We start from the raw sequence: 16185 nt of genomic DNA, 5'->3' as shown, positions 1-16185 counted from the left end.
TATTACGCAAATAGTTATATACATATATACACACACACGATTGTTGTATATATATATACTGAGGTTGAATTCATGCTTTCTTAGTGTTTCCGCATATTTTATTCCTCAATATTCATTTTTCAAATGAGCCCGAGGCGAGGAAACAATACTCTCCTGGACTAAAGGGAAAATAACTTTCTTTTTTTCGAGCAGGGTAAAAATTCTTTTATATTAAAAATTATACTGTTGACCTCGTCCCTTAAAATGGGAATTTTTTTTGTGTGAGGAAATTTATTTTATCTTTTTTGATGTGTACCTTTTTTTAATAAAAAAAAATTTTTTTTGGCGTCGTTTTTAAATTTTTTGTTTTCTTCCATATCTTTTTATAGTTATTTGTTTTATTTTTTTTTTCTTAGAGGAAAAATTCTCTTATCTACCGTTTTTTTTCTCAGAATTTTACAAACCACTCTTCTCATTTCGTTCCTTATACTTCTTACACTAAAATTATTTTTTTTTTTACTCTATTACTCATTTTTTTTTTTTACTTATTCACTTATATGAAAATTAATTTTTCTAAATTGTCACAAGTACAAAATTATTTTTTTATATCTAAAGTTAGAAAGATTTTTTTTCTCCCCAAAGTTAGTAGGTCGATTTTTAATTCTAGGGTTAGAAAAATTATTTTTCTCCCTAGCGTGAAAAGGACCATTTTTATCTCTAGGGTTAGAAAAAATATTTTTGTCCCCAGTGTGGAAAAGTCAATTTTCTTCTCTAGAGTTAGAAAGATTATTTTTCTCCCTAGTGTGAAAAGATTCATTTTCATCTCTAGGGTAGGAAAAAGTGTTTTTGTCCCTAGTGTGGAAAAGTCAATTTTTATCTCTAGGGTAGAAAACAGTGTTTTTGTCCCTAGTGTGGAAAAGTCAATTTTTATCTCTAGGGTAGAAAAAAGTGTTTTTGTCCCCCTAGGGTAAAAACAAACAATTTTACTCCCTTAAGCCATTACTATGGATATGTACAAAAATAATTAGTAACATATTGTATAAAATTTAACATTTTAAAATTGAATTCAAAATTTAAATTAATTTTTTTTACGATTAAAATTATAAATTAAAAATAGAAATAATGAAATTTTTTTTGATAATATAATATGAAATGAAATGATCGAACAACAAGGACAGAGATGATTTAGATATGATAGGGCATTAGATGAGTCAATTCGATATGATTGATCCAACAAACATCGGATACTGTCGACTATTTACTGTCATAGTATGATTTCCAACCCATTAAGCAAAACAAATAGGCATCATGATTGCCTTTGGGCCACATGCAATGTGAATAGAGTTTATGATCGCCCTTTCCCCCTTCTTTACTCCGTCTCCCATCATTCCAATAAGCAATACATATATTCTATATATTCTAACTAAATATCAAAAAGTAAATAATTAATTTAAAATTGTAAATAAAAACAATTAATTCCAATGTAAGTGAAAATGTAGACAATTTCAATGTAAGTAAAAATAAATGGACTTTTTCACACTAGTGAGAAAAATAATTCTTTTCAAGTCTAGGAAAGAATTTTTTTTTTTTTTTTTTTTTACTGAAAAACCATTAATTTGTATTTTTAACAAAAAAAAATGTGTCGATAAAAGTCAAAAGCAAGTTGAATCGAGTGGCATTATATTTTGATGAAAAGTCCTAATGATATTGCGAATCTGTTTTCTTTTCTTTTTTTTTTTTAATACATTGTGTGATGCAAAGAGAAAAAAAATTGGAGTCAAGCCAATGCATAAACGTAAAAAATATATGTATGAAGGAATATAATGTGATGCAATTTGATGCAAAATTGCACTTCCGATTTGCTCCAAAATGCAGCAGACAACTTGCTGTAAAGTGGATCATAAAAACATTTGCCAGACTTTAGAACAGTTCTGTATTAGCACTTTCAGTGGACAATGAATTCTCTCTCTCTCTCTCTTTCTCCGTTGCAATCGAATAAATGCATTAGACACTGAAATTTAATTTAAAAAAAAAAATGAAAAATAAAATTCTAATAGGAAATAAAATAAAATTTTCTTTTAAATTAAAACAAAAAATAAAATTTTTATAATAATAAAAAATAGTGAAATTAAAAAAAAATGTGTAATATTAAAAAAAAATACAAAGAGAAGATATACAGTTAACTTTAAAATCAAGATATCGGTATTAAAGCCAATATTAAATATTACCGTTGTTAAGAAAAAAAAAATACTTAGCAACCGTTGCTAAGGAAAAAAAATCCTTAGTAACGGTTGCTAAGGAAAAAATACCGATTGCCATGGAAACGTTAACTGTTTTTCCATTTATTATGAATGTGCAACGAATGTGCAACGAAATCGTCGCACATTCAGTTTTCGATCCGCCTGAGTAGATAAAAAAAAAAATCTAATATGAAAATTTGTTCGAATATAAAATCTACTTTTATTAAAATTAGTGGATAAAAAAACAATGTGTAACAAAATAAATTTTAGCGTAAGATTTCTTTGTATAATAATAATTGTTTTAGTTATTTCATCATAAGTAGTGACATTATATTATCTTTATGAAATACATAAATGAAATGAGCTGAGAGAGGTATGGTATGTATTAGGTGAGGATTAAATTTCTCGGTTTCGGTATTTGGGCACTCGAGAGAGAGAGAGAGAGAGATGGTATAGTGAAAAGGGTTATAGGGGGTTAGAAGCGAGACTGGAGGAATCCTTGACTCGCTCCAAAAGCCATTCTCTTAATTTGAATGTTCGAACTCCAACGCCCTGTGTGTATATGTAGCTCTTGGTAAGAGCCCGGGCAATTATCGTTAGCGGTTCGCAGCCTTCTTGTTACCAAAATTAATTCAATTGCCTGCCGGCAGCTCGGGTACCGTGTACGACGCCCTTCGAGCTATTAGAACAACAGGCTTATCTCCATATCGCGGTGAATGCTCCAATAAGCCCACTACTCTCTGAAATTCCAATTAAGCTTCCCGCCGACACGACGGACGTTCAATATATGTGTATATATATACAACAAAACCCCTTCATATTATTTAACATACACACACACACACAAGCATTTCAACTGATTGTGAAATTTTTTTGTCACATACATTTAATGAAAATTAATTTCTTTTTTAGGGTTTCGTGGCCAAGGGCCGAAAGTCTTATAGTTTCGCTTTGGCGTCCGTCTGTCCATCCGTCGTACACTCGAATGGTTCCCATGAAAACAGATACCATAGCAATCGTCTGTCCGTCCGTCCGTCGTACACTCGTATGGTTTCCATGAAAGCAGATACCATATCAATCGTCTGCCTGTCCGTCCGTCCGTCGTACACTCGTATGGTTTCCATGGCAACCGTTTCCATAGCAATCATTACCATGGCAACCGTTTCGATAGGAACCGTTTCCATAGTAACCGTTTCCATAGTAACCGTTTCCATAGTAACCGTTTCCATGGCAACCGTTTCCATAGTAACCGTTTTCATAGTAACCGTTTCCATAGGAATCATTACCATGACAACCGATTCTATAGGAACCGTTTCCATAGTAACCGTTTCCATAGGAACCGTTTCCATAGCAATCATTATCATGGCAACCGTTTCCATAGGAACCGTTTCCATAGTAACCGTTTCCATAGCAATCATTACCATGGCAACCGTTTCTATAGGAACCGTTTCCATAGTAACCGTTTCCATAGTAATCGTTTCCATAGCAATCATTACCATGGCAACCGTTTCCATAGTAACCGTTTCCATAGTAACCGTTTCCATAGGAACCGTTTCCATAGCAATCATTACCATGGCAACCGTTTCTATAGGAACCGTTTCCATAGTAACCGTTTCCATAGCAATCATTACCATGGCAACCGTTTCCATAGTAACCGTTTCCATAAGAATCATTGCCACGGCAACCGTTTCTATAGGAACCGTTTCCATAGTAACCGTTTCCATAGCAATCATTACCATGGCAACCGTTTCCATAGGAACCGTTTCCATAAGAATCATTACCACGGCAACCGTTTCTATAGAAACCGTTTCCATAGTAACCGTTTCCATAGGAACCGTTTCCATAGCAACCATTACCATACCAACCATAGCAATTAACAGTGTCATTTGTAATTATTTTTTTTTAAGAAGAAAAAATTTTATAAAAAGAATACTTAGAGTTCAATAAAAAATTTTGTGTGATTCAAACATAATTGATGAGGCAACAATGCATATTTAATCTCTTTTTGTTTTCACAGAAAATTAAAAGGTATTAAAATAAGCTGCAACGCATATTATTTAAATCCAATTTTTCTCATTTTAATACCAAAATGGATTAAAATAAGCAAAATTGGATTTAAAATAATAAGCGTTACAGCTTATTTTAATGCCTTTTTAATTTTCTGTGTTTTTTACAAAATGAATTTAAGTATATATTATATTTTATTCTTTTATTTCTTAAATGTTTGAAATTTTATCAATATTAAAAATGATGGTATACATTAATTATAAATATCTTTTGTGGTTTAACAATATTAACACTTTGTGCTTTTGATACCTCAACCAATTTTTTTTTTTTTTTTTTTTTCATAACGAATAATTTTTAAATGACTCTCGCACAAAACTATTCAAAGATATATACTTAAACTATTCAAAAACTTTCGGGAAAAAAAAAATCAAATTCCAAAGCTCTAGAGGACATTCACTGAATGGATCTATTGTATCTTTTCTTCTCGATAAAATATAGTCAATCTCGAAAAAAAAAAAAATTTCTCCTTTTTTTGCAAACCTTTCTATTTCGAGGTATATTATCCTTAAGGTATACTGTCATATATTTCTTCTTTGGGAGAAAAGAGGGGCAAGATGGGAGGGGGAGGGGTAAAGAATACTATGAATTTCTTTACAGCTGAGAACGTAAGAAACGTTTCTTCATAAGCTGCTTTTTTGAGAAAGAGAGAGAGAGAGAGAGAGAGAGAAGAAGAAGAAGGTAATAATATACTATTCTTAGGAATAAGTAAAAAAAAAAGAATTTTTTTTTTGAAAATAATATATCTTTAGCTATTCTTTTGCGTTTTTTTTTCTTTTCTTCATATGAACGACGCGTCACAAGGGGGGAAAAAATGGCTTTTCGCGTGTACGTGTCGAGAACGTTGGAAAATGGTCCTCAAGGATAGTCTTTCTCTCTCTCTCTCTCTTTTTCATTCTTTTTCTTCCGTTGGACCACGACACGTAACAATAAAAGCCAATAGAATATCGCGCACGTACAGCCAATACATATTGCATGCGGGGACTAAACCACTTTTGCCCTTGCCACCAACGTTAACCCACACACTGTATTCGTAACCCTGTACCACATATATCACCTCCGAAACCTCCCCCCACCCCTCCCCTCTAAATACCAAGACTATTTCTCTCTTTCTCTTTTTCTCGCGAGCATTTTCTTAAGAAATCTACACGACCCAGAAATACAGAGACAAAACGTTTTCACTGATAAATGAACTCGATTCTCGCTGGTCAGATCGACCGTTCTCTCCTCCCCCCCCCCTTCTATTTTTCAAGACACAGAAAAAGGTTCAATGAAATCTTTTAAATCAATTGAGAAAAAGGAGAGCACTGCTTTTTATTAAATTACTGCAAGTCTTCTGCTGTAATGGTTATTTTTAACTTAGTTTTTTTTTATTGAAAATCCTGTTTATAACATACAAGAAAACAATTTAATTAAAGTAGAAAAAAATGTCTTTTTATGATGCTGTTTTCTGTAACTTGATTTTACCTATTGTCGATAATAGTGGTCACCGACATTACCTACCGTCGATAATAGTGGTCACCGACTTTACCTACCGTCGATAATACTGGTCACTGACTTTACCTACCGTCGATAATAGTGGTCACCGATTTTACCTACCGTCGATAATAATTGTCACCGATTTTACCGACTGTCGTTAATCATTACCATCGATTTTTACCTACTATCGATAATCATTAGTCGGTAATAATTGTCATTGATTTTACCGACTATCGGTAATAAATACCATTCACTTTCACTTCAATTTCACTTCACTTTCACTTTACTTTTACTTCACTATCAATTTATTTTCAATTTACTTTCACTTTCACTTACAAAGTGAAAGTACAGTGATAGTGTAGCGAAAGTGAAATGAAAGTGAGGTGAAAAAAAGTTTATTTGAAGTAAAAGTGAATTAAAAATGAAATGAGAAATGGGCGAAGTGAAATGAAGGTGTGGTAAAAGTGAAGTGAAAGTGAATTCAAAATGAAATGAAAAATGAGTGAAGTGAAGTGAAGTAAAGTAAAAGTGAAGTGAAAGTGAAGTGAAAGTGAAAGTGAAGTTTCAGAATACAATTTTTATTTTAAAACTTCTTAATAAAAAAATATTTTAAAATATACAAATTAATATGTGATAAAAATTGAGAAATAGAATTTTTTTTTTTGCTTCGACAATAAAGTGTTTAATTTAAAAAAAAAAAAGAAACTGGAACTATTTTAAATTCTCGCTTTTTTTTGATAAAGTGAGTGCAAATCCTCTATCTGTACTATATAAGGACAGTCAAGATTTTGATCCAACAGGTACCCACTTATGCTTTGAATAATCTTTTCTACTTTGGGGATTTGCTTCGAGTGTCCCGAGTTTCAACCCTCGATTTTTCTATAGCGTCATAATGGTCGAATGCACGACAGTGGAAGCCGTTTTGAAACTTAAAATGGGAGTCTGCGTGAATCGATGTGAAAAAAAGGAGTACCCCACGAGAAAAACTTTTCCCTGACCAATTACTAATGCTTCTTTTTTTTAGTAAAAATACTAATTTTCGAAAATTTACTCCACACAAAAACTAAAAGAAAAAAAAATATATATTTAAGAGTATTAAAAAAATAATAGAATTTGAATTTTTTACGATTTACAATTTAGAGTTATATGTTCAGACAATTAAATTTGACGGTCATAGTTTTTTTTTCGTGTTACCTCTTTTTTTTGTGTGAATAAAAATTCGCGCGCTATAAAAACGAATTTTTCTTTGAAAAAAAAAAAAAAAAAAAAATTTCACTCAAAGCTTGAGGCTTAACGATCGTAATAAATATGATGAATGAAATCACGAATTCAATAAACTATTCTGTACACAAAGCCACACATTGGGCGGGGAAGGTGAAAAAAAAGTGTTATTCAGCAACTCTTTCATTCTAGACACGTTGAGGAATAAAATCTTTTTCCTCCTTTTCATGACCTTTGTCGATAGCAGTATTCTTCCGATTTTCACTCATTTTATATAGAATCCCTTCGAGAATTCCGATATACGTCACACTTTACAACGGTGTGGCGATCGGAAATCAACGATCGCCGAGAAATACGATACTGTAATATAATTGTATTCTTAAATGTAGTCTGCCCAAAACTGCCTTTTACTACTTTTATGCATATATGTATTGAGAATTATATACATTTATAATATATTCTGTTACTAAATGAAAAAAAAATATTTTCAAACATTAACATTACCAAAGGTAGGTAAAGTTAATTATCGACGGTAGGTAAAATCGATGGTAATTATTATCGACTGTAGGTAAAATCAGTGGCAATTATTATCGACGGTTGGCAGAATTGATGGTAATTATTATCGACTGTAGGTAAAATTGGTGGCAACTATTATCGATGGTGGGTAAAATCGATGGTAATTACTATCGACGATTGGCAGAATCGATGGTAATTAGTATCGACTGTAGGTAAATTCGGTGGCAGTTGTCAAATTATTATTGACACTAGATAAAATAAATGGTATTTCGTACCAATAGTCGGTAAAATCAATGGTAATTATTATCGACGGTAGGTAAAATCGATGGTAATTATTATCGACTGTAGGTAAAATCAGTGGCAATTATTATCGACGGTTGGCAGAATTGATGGTAATTATTATCGACTGTAGGTAAAATTGGTGGCAACTATTATCGATGATAGGTAAAATCGATGGTAATTACTATCGACGATTGGCAGAATCGATGGTAATTAGTATCGACTGTAGGTAAATTCGGTGGCAGTTGTCAAATTATTATTGACACTAGATAAAATAAATGGTATTTCTTACCAATAGTCGGTAAAATCAATGGTAATTATTATCGACGGTAGGTAAAATCGATGGTAATTATTATCGACGGTAGACAAAATTGATGGTAATTATTATCGACTATAGGTAAATTCGGTGGCAGTTGTCAAATTATTATCGACACTAGATAAAATAAATGGTATTTATTACCGATAGTCGGTAAAATCAATAGTATTTATTATCGACGGTCGGTAAAATGAATGGTAATTTTTATCGACTGTAGGTAAAATCGGTGGCAATTATCGACGGTTGGCAGAATCGATGGTAATTATTATCGACTGTAGGTAAAATCGGTGGCAATTATTATCGACGGTAGGTAAAGTCGATGGTAATTATTATTATAAAATAATCCAAGATTGAGAGATTAAATAAAATTAATATTAAAAAAGAAATTTTCTTTTAATTATAAAGAAAACTGATAACTTTTTGTAATAAAGCGTAGAGCCAATTACTAAAAGACAAGAGAGTATGGTGGACAAATGATGATAGCAGTAGGAGGAGTAAAGGAAATCTGTAACAATCAGTATGCATCGCGGATCCAGGCGATAGAGTTCCACAAAGTTGCACGAGCTGTGAAATCATTGGGGTCGCGGATGTGAGGTTGTTGGTAAAGAGAGCAAGAGAGAGAGAGAGAGAGAGAGAGAGAGAGCCAAAAAGGGGCACACTGTCAGACAGGATGGTTTTGGTCAGAATTCGTTCTCGATCGAGGCACGAATAGACGTAGAGCGCAACCAGAATGCTTAAGTGAATTTTCGTCTGAGCCGCAATCGTACAGAGTTAAACTTGCGAATTCGCGACGTATGTGGCGGTGTACGTGCACTTATAATACATAAGCGATGTAGCACAGGTCCTGTCTCATTAACGATAAGCTGAGAACTCCGTAATTATTCTCCAGGGCTCTCTTTCTCTCTCTCTCTTCTCTCTTACTCTTGCGAACACTGCAACTAAGTACATGAATGAGAAATTTCTCAACTACTTTTGTTTTAAAGTAGAACTGACAATATAAAGTCGAAAATTTATTTTGATACACTAGATTACCGTTTAGTGTAATTGCTACCGAATTTGGAGAAAAGTATTATGATTTCAAATTTTATTAATTTAACATACCGTCGATAATAGTTGTTACTGACTTTTACCTACCGTCGATAATAGTGGTCACCGACTTTACCTACCGTCGATAATAGTGGTCACCGATTTTACCTACCGTCGATAATAGTGGTCCCCGACTTTACCTACCGTCGATAATAGTGGTCCCCGACTTTACCTACCATCGATAATAGTGGTCACCGATTTTACCTACCGTCGATAATATTGGTCCCCGATTTTACCTACCGTCGATAATATTGGTCCCCGACTTTACCTACCGTCGATAATAATTGTCACCGATTTTACCGACTGTCGTTAATCATTACCATCGATTTTTACCTACTATCGATAATCATTGGTTGGTAATAATTGTAATTGGTTTTACCGACTATCGGTAATAAATACCATTAATTTCACCTACTGTCGATAATAATTGCCATCGATTTTTATCTGTCTGCAAATATACAACTCCAACTAAACACTGAATTTTCTTTCACGTTTTCATGGTAAAAAGAAACTGTTTTTTTTTTTTATTTGAAAATGAAATCTAGTGAATAAGATTGTAAAGGGCAATGATGGGCTTCGAGTAAAGTCATACAAATGTTGTCGTTGAAAAAAGGAAAGATACTTGGCAAAATCGTAAATGAAAAGAGGAGAGTATCACTTAAAAGATATTCTTTTTTTTTCACCAAGAAAAGATGATAAATAGCAAGAGTTCTTCTTGGGTAGTCGATAAATCACCACCTACAGTGCATCGATATGTTTTGAAAAAAGAAAATACTTCTTAAGGTGGTATATATAGGTATTCTTCGTCAAATTCCAATAGAAGTAAAGGGAAACCTGTCCATGTATATGTTAAAAAAAAATTGACAGGAAAACATTTTCAAGCTCTAGAAGAAAATAGAAAAGTTTCACATCTCACAATTCACACTTTTCCGAGAAGCAAAAAAAAAAAAAAAAAAAATATAGCGTTCACGTACGCATTTTATATCGGATTGTTAAAATTTTTTATACCATTTCTATCTCAATTTTTTTTTATAAATTTCAAAATAAAAAAAATGTTGTAGAGAAACTTTTTCAAAAAATATATAATTTATGAAATCTTGATAACTTAGAAGAAATATGATAAAACTATCGAGTATTCGTTTAGTCAAATTGATGAAATCTAATTATATACGAAATATTTCTCGTTTTATAAAATTTTCAACAAATTGAATTTTTCTTTCTATATCGTCTGGTTTATATAAATGAAGGATCCAATAAAAATCTTATTCAATTTATAATACTGTTCATTTCCATTTTGAACATGAAAATTTTAAACAAGACAGATATGTAGAATTATCTTTATTGAGTTCATGATGAATATTCAACAATATACATGATTAACAAAAAATGTATAGCCCAATTTTTTTTTTATATAAAATTCTGATATAGTTTAAAAGAAGTGGATTTTATTTTTACATATCATTGAAATTTAATATTAAACTACATAGGAATGTATAATATTCTAAAAATGTTCCATTTTAAATCAATTTCACACATTTTTGATAAAGAAATTTAAGTTATTATCGGAGAATGATAATTTAACAGTTTTAAATTGATCTTTCGATTTAAATATTTTATTTTCATTAATGCTTGTAATTAAGATATTGGTAGATTTATTTAAAATTATACTATAAAATGATGTTATTATAGTTAATTAATTAGTTAGTTCATTAAAATAATTTCCGTTTAATGAAGTAGAAAAATTAAATTAAATTAAAATAGAAAAACGAAATGAATTTTAAAAATCAAAGAGAATGCTTTAAATGTTGAACTTTTAAAAGAGGATTCTTTAAATCAAAGAGAATTCTTTAACACAAAGAAACGTTTCGTTCAATAGTGTACGAAAGCAAAAATTTTCTTTGATTGAAACCTTGTTTATTTAGTTAAAAAAAACTTTGTAACTGACTTTTTCTCCTTCCTTAAAAAAAAATAAAGAAAAGAAACAAAAAAACAATTCTGAATCTCCACTTCAAAACAGAAGAAATTCAGAAACTTTTGTCATTACTTTACGAATAATTCAAAACAAAAATAAAATATTTTTAAATAGTAACTTTATATTTTTTTTATATTTAATTCATTTTACTAATTTTTAATACATATAGCAAAAATTTTATTGCACACAATTAAAATGTATGTTGTTTTGTATATGTTTCAGGCTTCAACATCAAGGCGACTTGGATTCAAGACATCAGAAGATAATGAAAACGACAATTTTTAAATGAATAACATAATTAAATAATAAAAAAAATTATATAAATTAAAAAATTGTATTGGAAACAATTCTGTAAGGCCATAGGAAGCTAATTCCCTATGAATAAATAATAAAAATTGTAATTTTTGTCATCGAAGAATTCAAATTTGAATAGGTCATGCGCCAATTGCAGTAAAGTAATACTTTCAACGAAAAATAATAAAAAAGCAAAAACATGTATGTAAAATAATATAATACTAATAAAACACATTAAGCAAAAATCTTTTTTAATTATATAAAACTCCTATGCTGTTTTTTCATTCATTAATCCTTTTTTTAAAAAAATGATTAAAATAACTGCGCAATGCAAACATACAAAACATATGATATTTTGAATTAAGAGAACATAACGAGCGAGAGGTGTTCTCAAAATTCTATTTACATTGACTGCGGTCGGGGTATTCTCAAATATTAATTCCCTCTAATTTTCAAATCCGAAAAATAAGAGAAATGCAAAAGCACGTGTTAAAGATAAAAATTTCTTTAAAATTTTGTTGAATATCTATCAAAACAATAAATATTCGAAATGCGCATGCGCCATCAACGAAAATAGGTTTACCCCAACCTCATCATGTTCTCCTGATACCAAAAATTAAAAATTTCTTTCAAATTTTGTTGAAAATCTATCAAAACAATGACTATTTAAAATGCGCATGCGCAGTCTACGTAAATAGGAATACCCCAACCTCTTCATGTTCTCCTGATACTTAAAATTAAAATTTCTTTATTTAAACACGTGCTTTTGAATTTATATTATATTTCAAATTTCAAATTTGGCGGGAATTGCATTGTGAATATGAATATTCGAAATGCGCATGAGCAGTTAACGAAAATAGGTATACCCCAACCTCTTCATGTTCTCCTGATACCAAAAATCAAAAATTTCTTTTAAATTTTGTTGAAAATCTATCAAAACAATGACTATTTAAAATGCGCATGCGCAGTCTACGAAAATAGGAATACCCCAACCTCTTCATGTTCTCCTGATACTTAAAATTAAAATTTCTTTATTTAAACACGTGCTTTTAAATTTATATTATATTTCAAATTTCAAATTTGGCGGGAATTGCATTGTGAATATGAATATTCGAAATGCGCATGCGCCATCAACGAAAATAGGTTTACCCCAACCTCTTCATGTTCTCCTGATACCGAAAATTAAAAATTTCTTTTAAATTTTGTTGAAAATCTATCAAAACAATGACTATTTGAAATGCGCATGCGCAGTCTACGTAAATAGGAATACCCCAACCTCTTCATGTTCTCCTGATACTTAAAATTAAAATTTCTTTATTTAAACACGTGCTTTTGAATTTATACTTTATTTCAAATTTCAAATTTGGCGGGAATTGCATTGTGAATATGAATATTCGAAATGCGCATGCGCCATCAACGAAAATAGGTTTACCCCAACCTCTTCATGTTCTCCTGATACAAAAAATTAAAAATTTCTTTTAAATTTTTTGAAAATCTATCAAAACAATGACTATTTAAAATGCGCATGCCCAGTCTACGTAAATAGGAATACCCCAACCTCTTCATGTTCTCCTGATACTTAAAATTAAAATTTCTTTATTTAAACACGTGCTTTTGAATTTATATTATATTTCAAATTTCAAATTTGGCGGGAATTGCATTGTGAATATGAATATTCGAAATGCGCATGCGCCATCAACGAAAATAGGTTTACCACAACCTCTTCATGTTCTCCTGATACCAAAAATTAAAAATTTCTTTTAAATTTTGTTGAAAATCTATCAAAACAATGATTATTTAAAATGCGCATGCGCAGTCTACGTAAATAGGAATACCCCAACCTCTTCATGTTCTCCTGATACTTAAAATTAAAATTTCTTTATTTAAACACGTGCTTTTGAATTTATATTATATTTCAAATTTCAAATTTGGCGGGAATTGCATTGTGAATATGAATATTCAAAATGCGCATGCGCAGTTAACGAAATTAGGTTTACCCCAACCTCTTCATGTTCTCCTGATACGAATAATTAAAATTTCTTTATTTAAACACGTGCTTTTGAATTTGTATTATATTACAAATTTCAAATTTGGCGGGAATTGCATTGTGAATATAAATATTCGAAATGCGCATGCGCAGTTAACGAAAATAGGTATACCCCAACCTCTTCATGTTCTCCTGATACCAAAAATTAAAAATTTCTTTTAAATTTTGTTGAAAATCTATCAAAACAATGACTATTTGAAATGCGCATGCGCAGTCTACGTAAATAGGAATACCCCAACCTCTTCATGTTCTCCTGATACTTAAAATTAAAATTTCTTTATTTAAACACGTGCTTTTGAATTTATATTTTATTTCAAATTTCAAATTTGGCGGGAATTGCATTGTGAATATGAATATTCGAAATGCGCATGCGCCATCAACGAAAATAGGTTTACCCCAACCTCTTCATGTTCTCCTGATACAAAAAATTAAAAATTTCTTTTAAATTTTTTGAAAATCTATCAAAACAATGACTATTTAAAATGCGCATGCCCAGTCTACGTAAATAGGAATACCCCAACCTCTTCATGTTCTCCTGATACTTAAAATTAAAATTTCTTTATTTAAACATGTCCTTTTGAATTTATATTATATTTCAAATTTCAAATTTGGCGGGAATTGCATTGTGAATATGAATATTCAAAATGCGCATGCGCAGTTAACGAAATTAGGTTTACCCCAACCTCTTCATGTTCTCCTGATACGAATAATTAAAATTTCTTTATTTAAACACGTGCTTTTGAATTTATATTATATTACAAATTTCAAATTTGGCGGGAATTGCATTGTGAATATGAATATTCGAAATGCGCATGCGCAGTTAACGAAAATAGGTATACCCCAACCTCTTCATGTTCTCCTGATACCAAAAATCAAAAATTTCTTTTAAATTTTGTTGAAAATCTATCAAAACAATGACTATTTAAAATGCGCATGCGCAGTCTACGTAAATAGGAATACCCCAACCTCTTCATGTTCTTCTGATACTTAAAATTAAAATTTCTTTATTTAAACACGTGCTTTTGAATCTATATTTTATTTCAAATTTCAAATTTGGCGGGAATTGCATTGTGAATATGAATATTCGAAATGCGCATGCGCCATCAACGAAAATAGTTTTACCCCAACCTTTTCATGTTCTCCTGATACCAAAAATTAAAAATTTCTTTTAAATTTTGTTGAAAATCTATCAAAACAATTACTATTTAAAATGCGCATGCGCAGTCTACGTAAATAGGAATACCCCAACCTCTTCATGTTCTCCTGATACTTAAAATTAAAATTTCTTTATTTAAACATGTCCTTTTGAATTTATATTATATTTCAAATTTCAAATTTGGCGGGAATTGCATTGTGAATATGAATATTCAAAATGCGCATGCGCAGTTAACGAAATTAGGTTTACCCCAACCTCTTCATGTTCTCCTGATACGAATAATTAAAATTTCTTTATTTAAACACGTGCTTTTGAATTTATATTATATTACAAATTTCAAATTTGGCGGGAATTGCATTGTGAATATGAATATTCGAAATGCGCATGCGCAGTTAACGAAAACAGGTATACCCCAACCTCTTCATGTTCTCCTGATACCAAAAATCAAAAATTTCTTTTAAATTTTGTTGAAAATCTATCAAAACAATGACTATTTAAAATGCGCATGCGCAGTCTACGTAAATAGGAATACCCCAACCTCTTCATGTTCTCCTGATACTTAAAATTAAAATTTCTTTATTTAAACACGTGCTTTTGAATTTATATTTTATTTCAAATTTCAAATTTGGCGGGAATTGCATTGTGAATATGAATATTCGAAATGCGCATGCGCCATCAACGAAAATAGTTTTACCCCAACCTTTTCATGTTCTCCTGATACCAAAAATTAAAAATTTCTTTTAAATTTTGTTGAAAATCTATCAAAACAATTACTATTTAAAATGCGCATGCGCAGTCTACGTAAATAGGAATACCCCAACCTCTTCATGTTCTCTTGATACTTAAAATTAAAATTTCTTTATTTAAACACGTGCTTTTAAATTTATATTATATTTCAAATTTCAAATTTGGCGGGAATTGCATTGTGAATATGAATATTCGAAATGCGCATGCGCCATCAACGAAAATAGGTTTACCACAACCTCTTCATGTTCTCCTGATACCAAAAATTAAAAATTTCTTTTAAATTTTGTTGAAAATCTATCAAAACAATGACTATTTAAAATGCGCATGCGCAGTCTACGTAAATAGGAATACCCCAACCTCTTCATGTTCTCCTGATACTTAAAATTAAAATTTCTTTATTTAAACACGTGCTTTTGAATGTATATTTTATTTCAAATTTGGCGGGAATTGCATTGTGAATATGAATATTTAAAATGCGCATGCGCAGTTAACGAAAATAGGTTTACCCCAACCTCTTCATGTTCTCCTGATACGAATAATTAAAATTTCTTTATTTAAACACGTGCTTTTGAATTTATATTATATTTCAAATTTCAAATTTGGTGGGAATTGCATTGTGAATATGAATATTCGAAATGCGCATGCGCCATTTACGAAAATAGGTTTACCCCAACCTCTTCATGTTCTCCTGATACCAAAAATTAAAAATTTCTTTTTTTAAACACGTGCTTTTGCATTTCTATTATATTTGAAACTCCAAATTTGGCGGGAATTGCATTTTGAGATTAC

General features: G+C 30.8%; 1 protein-coding gene across 1 annotated transcript in view; it reads right to left on the bottom strand.

Moving 5' to 3' along the window:
- LOC127280005 (uncharacterized) overlaps window positions 1-16185 on the bottom strand; it is a 152967-nt gene that overhangs the window by 35034 nt on the left and 101748 nt on the right. The window lies entirely within an intron of this gene.

Source organism: Leptopilina boulardi, unplaced genomic scaffold (assembly GCF_019393585.1).
Source record: "Leptopilina boulardi isolate dan_hultmark-lab unplaced genomic scaffold, ZJU_Lbou_2.1 LbouV2_229, whole genome shotgun sequence".
NCBI classification, from domain to species: domain Eukaryota; kingdom Metazoa; phylum Arthropoda; class Insecta; order Hymenoptera; family Figitidae; genus Leptopilina; species Leptopilina boulardi.
This window is presented reverse-complemented; position numbering and strand designations above follow the sequence as displayed.